Here is an 11,411-nt window from a genome sequence, read left to right on the forward strand (position 1 = left end):
AGTTAAGTATTTTGAGAACCCTTATAATAAACAGAACAGTATTTTCTTAGCAGAATATGCAAGTTGGGTTTCAAGTTAACATTAGGTTGATATTCTCTGTCTCCTGATAGAAATGGTGTCTTGACAATGAGACCACCTTCTTTTAGAATATAAACATTTTTTGTATGTTTACATAGTCTTTTGTAGTGTTTTGTAAACATAGAAGAGGATGTTACATTCTGGATAATTTTGGAACACTTACTTAATTTTACCTCCGACTTGTTAGTCTCGCACCTTGAGTTATTCTCAGTACTAAAACTACAGTATAAATCTCTAATTACATGGTCTTCACTCTTTAGAACTAATTTTGATGGTTTTTGCCTCTATGTGACAGCTCATTATTTTGATCAAATTCTTCACTATTGACATGGACCTTTATTGCAACCCATTTTACTTTCATTAGGTTTTACATAGTATATTTTAACAGACATAAGTGAAAAGATGAAAAACAAGTCAGACCTGAACCATTATCTTTCAACATCTCATTTGGAATTCCTTAATGAGAAAACTGCTATTGACAATCTGTTCTTTCTGCACTGCTACATTATAAAGTCACATAGTTCACTTACCATAATCTTCCATATGAGTTCAATTTCCATTCATATCTAACTGAAATAGCAGACATGGCATTTTTGAGAAATAATGTACTTCAAACTGTCTGATATGCCATTTCTGGAAACAAAATTTTTTTTTTTAATAGAAAATCAGCTGTAGGTTCTCTCAAAACAATTTCAAAAGTTCCTGAATCCCAACATAAATCTTTATGTAAAAATGCATAAAATTACTAGAGATGTAACACTGACATTGACAAATAATCTAAGCCATTGTCATTACGAGCTGTCTTCTAAAGGTGAAATTTATTATTAAATATTAAAGAGAGACAAAGTGCTTATGTTTTTAGGGTGTGATAAAAATCTGCATAAACTTTGAAAAATGAAGTGTCTTTTAAAAAATTTGAAGGAGGAAATTAATAATACTGATGAACAGGAAGGGCACAAACATGCTGTGCACCAGTTAAGGAATTTCTGTTTTTAGGCAAACATATTGCACTAAACATCAGCCAGACATTTCTGAACAGTTGCAAAGTACATTTGGTGTTGTGACAAGCAGATAACTGGGCTGACTACATTAGAAATGCAAATCTGTAGCTTTTTTCCCACATTATCTTTTTATCTTTCCCCCCTTTGTACTTCCTAGACTTTCCTTGGGCTGAGCCTCTGGTTACTGCTACCATTACTGGATTTGATTTGTTGATGATCAGAGGAAATTGGTAGCATTGCCTACTCTTTCCTCTGCTACAGCTGAGGACATCAGACTTCTTCAGGTTATCCCTTTTTTGAGCCAAATAGTTTGCACTTGACAAAATAATCTTGGATAAATTTCTAGGACAGTCTACATGAACGTGAAAGAATGCTCCACCATGCTCTTCAGTTCAGCACAGCATTTGCTGATCTGTTGTCTCTGTAGCAGAGTGATGGTGGATCTATTTCACCTCTCGCTGCCAGTTCCACCATAAGCAAACCTCTTGATGCAGGTGAGATTCTGCAGTATGAGCAGAATACCTTTTCCTACATTTACAGTACACTTCATGGGTGAAAATTGTCTTAGAGAGGTGCCATTCTTTTCCATTTTTATTGTTGTCATTTTTAGTCTGCAATTTTGACTACTCCTTTTGCATTTAAAATCAAATTTTATCACTGAAGGACTTCATGTAAGTTTGTGACAATTTAACACAGTCCTTCAAAGAAGTAAAAGAATGGACTACACTTCTACTTTTTTCCATTCTTGGTTAAAATTTTTATTAGCTGTCCTGTTAGTTCACATGAAAAAAAAAAAAAAAAAAAGGAAAGAGAGAAGGATTAATTGAATATCTAATTAAGTAGATTAGTATATATTCATTCTGACAATAAAGGTGGGTATCATCATCCTACATGAAATGAAACTTCCCATTGTACTTTCCCTTCTTAGTATTGGGTTGTTTGTTTGCATGGGGTTTTATTATTTTAGATTTGGATTTGGTTTATTTTGTTTCTTAATTATGTATTATACAGCATGACAAGACCCAAGTGAATGATATGAGCTGTGTCAGGGGAGGTTAAGGTTGGATATCAGGAAAGGGTTTTTCATTCAGAGGGTGGTTGGACACTGGAACAGGCCCCACAGGGAAGGAGGTCACTGCACCAAACCTGACAGTTCAAGAAGCATTTGGAACATTTGGATGATACTCTTGGTGCATGGTGTGACTCTTGGGATTATCCTATGCAGGGCCAGGAGCTGGATTTTGATGATCCTAGTGGGTCCATTCCAACTCAGAATATTCTGTGGTTCTATGATTCTATGTCATAGAGGAAAAAAAAAAGTAATTTATTTCCCCTGAGAGTCATGACAAACTTAAGTAGAAAGATACATAAGAAATCTGAAAACTTCTGAAAATGGCCTTCTGCTAAGACACTGAAATATGTAACACCTGTGGCAACCTTTAGAAGTTATAGCAGCCACTGATGGTAATCATTCAAATTTGGGATGGTGTATTCTCCTCTAAGTATATGAACATTTAGTGATCTCTTAATTTCTGAGGCATGAAAATGTCTAATAGTTGTTAAAACTAATAATTTTTAAATCTCATAAAACTTTTGCTATCAAGTATGAATGAATTGAAAACATGCCTTTTACTTATAGATATGGGCAAATGGAGTCTCACTGTAAATCTAAGGATCATTGATAGTCTTGTGGGTTGACAGTCAATTCTGACATGACTATGTGTGTTTTCTGGAAAGCATCAGGCATTATGTGTGGAGATCACTTTCATGAATATAGATGTTGATCTTCTTTACATATATTTATATGGATGTATAAAAGTTAGTCTTGGAAAACAGATGATGGAAACTCTGCAGAACCTGATTTCTTACTCTGTAATGCATTACAGTTGTCAGTGCATTTTTTCAGGCCTAAAGAATAGACATCAAGCAAGTGAAATACACACCTCAAAGTCCTTGTTTCTCTGATCATTCAAAATGTTAAATATTGCCTATTTCTATTGATAAAAAATGACAATCAAAGTTTCACATTATAATGCAGCATTATTCATTCCAGTATACATTTTCCCTTTTAATAAACAATCCAACTATTCCATAATTTAGAAGAGCCAGGAAAATGTAACTCTGTTATTAGTCAATTTCATGAAGCACTATTCATAACCATAGTGTGTAGATGCAAAAAGTAGAAAATATGGTAATTTCCTGACAAAGATAATTTTAAGACTGTATCCTCTTTTTTTTCCCACTAATCTCGAAATAATAGGGACAATTTAGACCAAGCTTTGATGTTCATAAGTGTCAATATCTTAGCTGTTAAGACAGCTGATAGCTTAATGCCTTTGGCTTATTATCTTTAATTTCAGACATACTCATCTTCTCAATGTATAATGAGATTTCTCCCTCCATTAAAAATAATCCAAACTAGCTGTCTATTAATCTGAAGATAAAACTTTAGGTGAATAAGACATGATATAGAAAGTGCTATAATGTGTTGGGTATCAAAAATAATTTTAGGAAAAATTTCAGACAGAAATTCAGAGCTCGTGAACTACTCTATAGCATGAAAGCTATTATTTAAAGTGTGATATCTTTGTGCCCCTCCCATCATAAACTTAAAATTGCTTCATACTGTGAAAAGCATTATGGCAATTAATCAAAATAGAACTAATACCATGTCAGATAATTGCCAGCAAGTAGGGGATTGTAAGTACTACCATCTTCAAGACACACAGAAATATTGGAGTAGGGGAAGGAGATTGGCTTGTCTGGTTGCAGTCTACTCCATTGTCCTTTTAAAAAAAACTTAATTGGAAAAAGTGCTTTCTTAAGTAAAACAAAATATATATCTATTTTATATGGTTATATAGACAGAAATTAAGTTTACTTTAAGTAGTTCATTGTAACTGTTGGACTATCTGAATATGTATTCATATTTTACATTGTCTTAAGTACATGACATATCATGACAATTAAATAGGAAAATTTTCATCCTTTCAATGAAGAAGTTTCTGCAAAAAAAAGTAGCTGAGAAATTGTGTTTATGAGATGTCTAGCTCAATTGGGAGTGGAAGAGTTAATGCTGACAATGAAAAAGAAGATGCTTAACAAGATCTGAGCAGCCATTTGTTTCCTTCTGTTTTCACTTGTACATGAAGCCATCTCTGCAAGGTATAAGACAATTAAGGCATTTTATACAATACTAGAAAAACAGAACAACTTAGAGTGAATAATGATACAAAATGTTTACCCAAAAGGCAACTGTGCTTCTGAACACAAATAAGCTTTTATTAATTTAACTATTTTATACTTTCTGGTCTTAAACTCACTGCTACCTTGAATATAAACTTTTATAAGATACATAGCCATTGACAAAAATTTATTTTTCTAAAGGAATCAAATGCAACAACTTTTGCCGTATTTTTCTATAATTAAAAAAACCCTAATGAGTCTTACATTTATGATTTGGCTTTTGTATTCACGACTCTCTTAAAACAGCCTTTATTATTTGGATTATTTTAATACTGATTTTTAACAAGGAGTCTACATATTTATTATTATAAAAAAATATTACTGAACAACAATGTAATATCTCTATATAATTATATAATTGAATAATATTTTGTTCTTATACATACCAAAAAAAAAAAAAGGAGGTTTTTTTGTATTATTTGTAGTTCACAGTCATAGCGAATTCCTGTTTTAAAAGAACCAAATATTCTAACCATATGTGACAATTCAGTAAACTAATCCACCTCTTTAAAGAAACTTACACTAAGTCTAAGCCAGTTAAAAACCTCTGACAAAAGTGAAGAACAGTTGCCTAGAAAAGAGTATAAGTAATAAGGCTGAATTGTTTCCAAAATAACCAAATGTACTACTTTTAGAAGAGAGCCTGAAGGTTTCTCACAAAAATTTTCTAAATAAGATAAAGTACATAGTTTTATGTCTAAATAAGTATTCTGATCTCCAGTTTCTCTATCCACAAAATGTTGAATAGAGAACAGCTTCTGCTGGAATAAAACGGAATTGAGTGGCTCTCACATCTGGTGAGAAAGGAGTAATTTGTGCAATTTCTTAATGGAGTAGTAATCTTGACATCCTTTTTCTCGACATGCATCATTATAACAACTTTTTACTTGTTCATTATGGTGATTAAATGATACACTGAGTATGTGACCTCCATAACAGATCCTTTATTTTAGATGGTGGAAGTGAGTATATTCATCTCCAAAAATTAAAAGCTTTTTTTTAATATACTGTTAAGGGTTTAGTTTTGTTCCTTTGTATTTTGTCTTGAATCTTCAAGATATGATGTTAATTTTATGTATTGAAATATGGCCCATCACAAAGGGCAAGGAATGATCGCAGAACTAGTGAAGGTTTCTTCACCTCTTGGAAGGCTCAGGCAGTTTATACACAGAGAAAGGAGACAAATTTCTATATCTTTGAACATTCAAGGTAGGAAAAAATTGCATCTTTATCATGACTTCTGAAACTGAAAGAAATTGATACATCTTTTAAGTGCAGTTCAAGTGTACTTATAAATTTTAGTGTCAATGTCACTTCAACAAAAGAAGTGAACATGTTAAAACAGATGATAAAAGGGTTCTGAGTCTTTTTAAGGAACTCTTACTTCTGAGGGTTTGTCCTTAAAGAAGCTTTTATAACTTTTTATATTTTTCTCCTAGCTTGCAAGAAGTATCCCCAGCTTTCTTTTTCTAATCATGTCACTCAGTATGTTCTATTCATTCATCCTTTAAAACAAACCTATAGTAATATCAGATTTATAGTGTTTCTAGCAATGACTATGCACTAATCTGCATACAATCCCAAGAATACTGGTTTATATGGACCCTGTACAACAACATTTTTACTTTTATTTTAAATGGTTTTGTGTAGATGGATAGTAAACTTTGATTCATATCTGATTGTATTCACTATTTAGCACACACCAGTCAGATGAATCACTTGAGGTGTGTGTATATATAGATGTGTGTGTATAAAGAAGTTAATTTTATTGTGGGAATGCATGCAACACAGACTCCTCATGTTCTGCTATAACAATTGGGTAAGAAATGACATGATTCTTTTAACACACATTTCATGTAATAAACTTTAACTTCAAGCAAATGCAGGCTATAAAATTCTACTGATGGGCTTCCCAGATGTTGCCAGTTGTGCTGTTTTAATAGATACCTTTCTTCTTTCAATACACTTTCTTTTTACTCTGACATATATCTTAAACAGAAATGCCTGTCAAATGACCAGCAGGGTGCAGATAATAAACCTTGATTCATCCTTTTACTACACCTTAGATGCCATAAACTATACACAGAGATCAACTGATATATACAGTCCTTACTATATATAACATTGTAACAGGGTATTGCTGATAGGCTTTTGTAAATAAAGAGGAGCATTAGATATCTTCTAAGTGCAAAGGTGAGCAGATTAATATTCTGTAGGTTGGTATTCTGTAGTTGGCATGTGTTTGCAGCTTGGCTATTACTCTTCTTTAAAGATGTCAAATGATCCCACAAGGTTCATAATAAAGCATGAAGATATGAGAAACTGAGTCTGCTGGGGAAAGGGGTTGTGATTTTGACTAATTATTTTTGGTTCTAATAGAAAGTAAAACTGTATTAAAAAAAGCCCAACACAAAACTAATATAATTTATATCATACAGCGATCTCACACACAATTTGGAAGTCTTTTGAATTACTTTATTTATTTTGTTTAACCCATACACCAACTGCTAACAAAGGAAATGGAAACTTTACACATCGTTAGATTTCTTTCATACTAAGATAGAAATATTTAGGCATGTTTGATGAAGCAAAGCATTTAGAAAGCAACATAAATAGAGAATGTCAATTCTGCATACATGGTCTTATTTAGAAGTGGGAGTTGCTGGTTACAAATGAACTTCTTTTACTTCTTAGCAAAACCTGTATTCAGGTGAGTTTTCCACAAAATAATATAGTTAAACCTAGTCCTAAACACAGTCAACATCTTCATAAACTCTTTTAAACATGTTCATAAATGTCCAGGGTGCTGGGATTGAAAGCACTCTCACTAAGTTTGCTGATGACACTAAACTGGGTCATATGAACATGTCAGAAGGGTGAGTTATCTTACAGAAAGACCTGAACAAGCTGGAAGAATGGACAAACAAGAACTCTGTGAAGTTTAACAAGGATTCTCAGAACTGCTAACAAGATTTTCTTGGGAGACCTATGGTAACTGTGCTTGATTCAAATAAAATACTACTGCAAATCTATAATACTAACATTCTAAGATGCCAGTGATTTGTAGTTCCTGCAAACTAACTAATTACAATACTATTGTTATAGCTGTGTTATAGCTACAGCACAACATTATCTTCTGTGTACACCCCTGGCCCTTTGAATATTTCTTTTTGTTATTTTTGTGACTTAAATTAAGTCTTAGGGCTACCTGTATTTTTCTAACCTTTTCCCCATAAAATTTGTTTTAAAATTTCCTGATATCACTGTCAGTTTCTCTGTGTCTTCATGCAGTTATCTATACTGAAAAAATCATCTTCAGATCACAGATTATTCGGATCTCACCAATTGAATTTTTATGAGGAAGACATGGAGAAAAAAATCATCACCATCAATCAGATGGCAAGTACCTAGAAGTGTAAGCAATAAAAAAAGTTAAGCTGATTTAAACATTATAAATAAGCAAGATTAAAAAAAAAAATGTATCCCAGAATAACTGTCTGGGAAAATGCACACTTCAGAACTGAACAAATGTGGTTACTGTAAAAGAAACAGCTTTGCAGATCCTATCAAAATTCATCATATATGGCTAGTTATCAATATAGTTTGACAATGAAAATCACAAATTAGGTCTTTTTGTTGGAGACCAATACAATCTATCTGATTTTTGAAGGTTATTTAACTTCTGTCCTTCCTACTAGCATTTGTTAGGGCAGTGAGTGCTACTTTTTTATTCTGTTTAGGAAAAAAATTTCTACTAGAAATGCATAGACGCATCACACCAGATGTAGTGTTTTCCCTCTTCTATTATCCATTTTTATGCTATATATACCCCTCCATACAAAGAAACTCCAGACAAATCTTAATGTCTGAGCAATAACTTTTAAAGTTTTTTAATATAGCCATTACACAGCTTATAATAGTATTTATAGTATATTAACTTATGATTATATACATTTTTTTAAAAAAAAGACATGTTTCACATTATATAATGAAAACATATTTTCTATAGTAGTGACCTAAATTGTTTGTTTAAATTTATATTATCTACTGTAAGAGTATTAGCTAACTGGAAATTGTTGAAATAACACTGAAAATCAGTAGTCTAACAAGAATGATACTTTAATTATAGAATGATTCTTTAATTCATGGTTCTCAAAAGGTACCCATTGCTATACTGAAGAATTCCAAAACTTGTTTTTAGATAAAAAACATTAGGCTTATGTTGGACTTTATTTTAAAGATTTCTTTGATAACTTAAAGTAATTTACTTCCCAAAAAGTATCCCAAAATATTTCACAAAGAAAAAAAATTAAATAAGAAAAGACTCTTGCATATATTTTCCAGATTTTATAGCTGACTTCTATGTCTTTCTTTCCATGTGGCATAGTTACTCACTCTTTCTTTATAAATCCTCTTTTCTACTTCCTGGTGTTATAAATACATGGAAATAGAAGTAGTGGTAATAGTAAGAAATTGGATTAATGATTGAGTGACTCAAACACAACTTTAAGGCAGAAAGCCTCTCAAGGAAAAAAATAATATGTGATAGACCAAAAAACCATAAACTAGTCAGAGGTAGGGTAAAAAAGTCCACTTTCTTGCCAGTTTTGAAACTAGTTTGCAAGATTTGAATCCATGATGGTAGTCCTTTTACTCAGTTTGCTATGATTCAGGAAAGTTCCTTCTCCTCCTCACTCTTCACCTCTCCCAGCAGTAGCCTCATTGTTACATCAGGCACAGATTTTGTCGTAATCCTTAAGAGAGAGACTATCAAACTCTTATCATCAGTGAAACTGAGGATGATTTCATTCCTGTATATTACCACAAAAAATGGCAGGAACTGGAAGTGACAAAAGAAGATTTTAATAGTATCTAGACAAATAATCAAGATGATCACCTGCACTGTTCTAAACTTGCCCAAAATAAAAGTATATAGCAAATACACCTGCTGTTGTAGTCCATAGCGTTAACTAAGCACATAGTTCAGTCTGGGAATTTGTCACTTCTCAAAGTCCCTGAACTCCTTGAGAAATCTAGCTAGAAGTTTTGCTTACTGACATCACAGCTGGCCTATGGCTTCTTCAGGGACTAAGGCCAATGCAGGTTATCCCTGTGAAACTGCCCTCAGTTTCTCTTGAGCTTCCACTGGAGGCTAAAAATTTCATCCTGTAATTATTCTCATCAACATTTTCAAATGTTAGAGACCAGAAGATATCTAAGATGTGCTTCACCGAATATATGGGTCATCTAACTTTACCACAGAGGATTTCAAAGTATAATAGATAAGTACTTTATGCACAGAGCGCTTCAAGGAGAACTGAAATCAGTCTGTGGATTTACAGACAAAGAGAGGCCACTGGTAAGAACCACAAGGACATTCAGATTTCCAGCTCTTTTGATTCCAGTGGGATTTAGGATTGTAAAAACCTTTGTGTGTGTGAGTCAAAATTCTCCTGAGCCCATCTAATAGAGAATATAGAGCTATTCAATTATGTTGAATCTGATAAAGATTCCTTTTTCCTTTTAAAAAGTGTCACTGTATTTTCCCTGAAATGCAGATGTACACAGCTTGATGGTTGGTTTTATCTCTTTCTCTGCTGCAGTGGACTTTATCACAAACCAAAAAATGGTTTTGGCACAAGGAGGAACCAAACTGTTAAAGCAGTACGAATCGAATCAACAGGACCCTTCTTAATTACACAGTGAGAAGTTATTGCTTCATTTACAATTCATGATCATGAATATGTTTTACGTTTGTAATCTAAAATGCAACTGCATGATACTGATCTCTATTCACTAAACATTTTTAAGCAAACATTTATGCATACAGAGCACTATCTCTACCTTTTTAGGCATTATGGTTTTGTAGCCTAGGACACAAACCTGTGGTTATTCACAGCTCATCCAACAACCTTTTTATTCTGTTTTATTGACACTTTCACTTCTTCACAGCACAGTCTGGTTTTAAGTGATGCTTACTCAGCCTAGAACTGGGAATTCAAAAGTAGAGAAGTCTTGGGATGACAATCTGGTAGCTACAGCTACAACATACATTTGTTTTCATATGCTCCATATACTTCCCATTGTAATACTACATCTTATTATCTGAACTGCTATTTCATATGTACCTAGAAATAAAAATAGAGTGGCAAAAAATCAATAAATCCCATAGTGTCTGTCTCAAAGTCTGTCCCATTACGTACAGTTTTTTGAACCATGGTGACCTGACAGATAAGTACTCACACTTGAATTGTAAGAGGCTCATATCTATCCTCCATTGTCATTTTGGTTTTAACTGGAGAGGCCATGGAAAATTCTGCAACTCTGTGTAAAGCACATGAATGTAGAGGTGTACAGGTTTTTGGCTGTGGTAGCTGGCACAGTGCTACACCTTGAGTAACTCAGAGATGGTTTAGTTATTGTTGAGCAGAGTTTACACATCTTCAAGGGCTTTTCTGTTTCTCAAGTTGTCCCTCCAAGCAGGTAGGGGATGCACAAGGAGTTGGGAGGGGGCACAGTCAGGAGAGCCAACCCCAACTGACCCAAAGGGAATTCCACACCATTTGGTGTCATGCTCAGCATACAAAGCTGGAGGGGAGGAGGAGGAAGAGGGGACTTTGGAGGTATGGTGTTTGTCTTCCTAACTAACCATTACTGTCTGCTGATGGGAATTAGCTAATGAATTCCTGATTTTGTTTTGATTGTACCTGCACCTTTTGCTTTACTATTAAATGGCCTTTATCTCAACCCATAAGAAGGTTAAAACCCACTTTTACCCTTCTGATTTTCTCCCCTATCCCACTGTGGGTGTATGAGCAAGCAGTTGTGTGGGGCTGAGAGGCCCACTAAGTTTAAACACCAGAGAGTACCACAACAAACCAAAACCAAACCAAAAAAAAAAGTAAATTTTTAAGTGAGAGAAGAAAAAGATATATACTCCCAAAAACTTTGAAAATCCAGAATGCTTTCACGTTCTTAACTGGTTGTCATGCTTTTATTCTTCCAGTTTCATGAAAATTAGCTCCATGAAAGCCTGTATTTGCTGTGAACCATAGAATACAGTCTTTGAACTAAGTTCATTATTAA

The sequence above is a fragment of the Myiozetetes cayanensis genome, unplaced genomic scaffold (genome assembly GCF_022539395.1).
Source record: "Myiozetetes cayanensis isolate MyiCay16 unplaced genomic scaffold, myiCay2020 scf5-8, whole genome shotgun sequence".
Classification (NCBI taxonomy): Eukaryota; Metazoa; Chordata; class Aves; order Passeriformes; family Tyrannidae; genus Myiozetetes; species Myiozetetes cayanensis.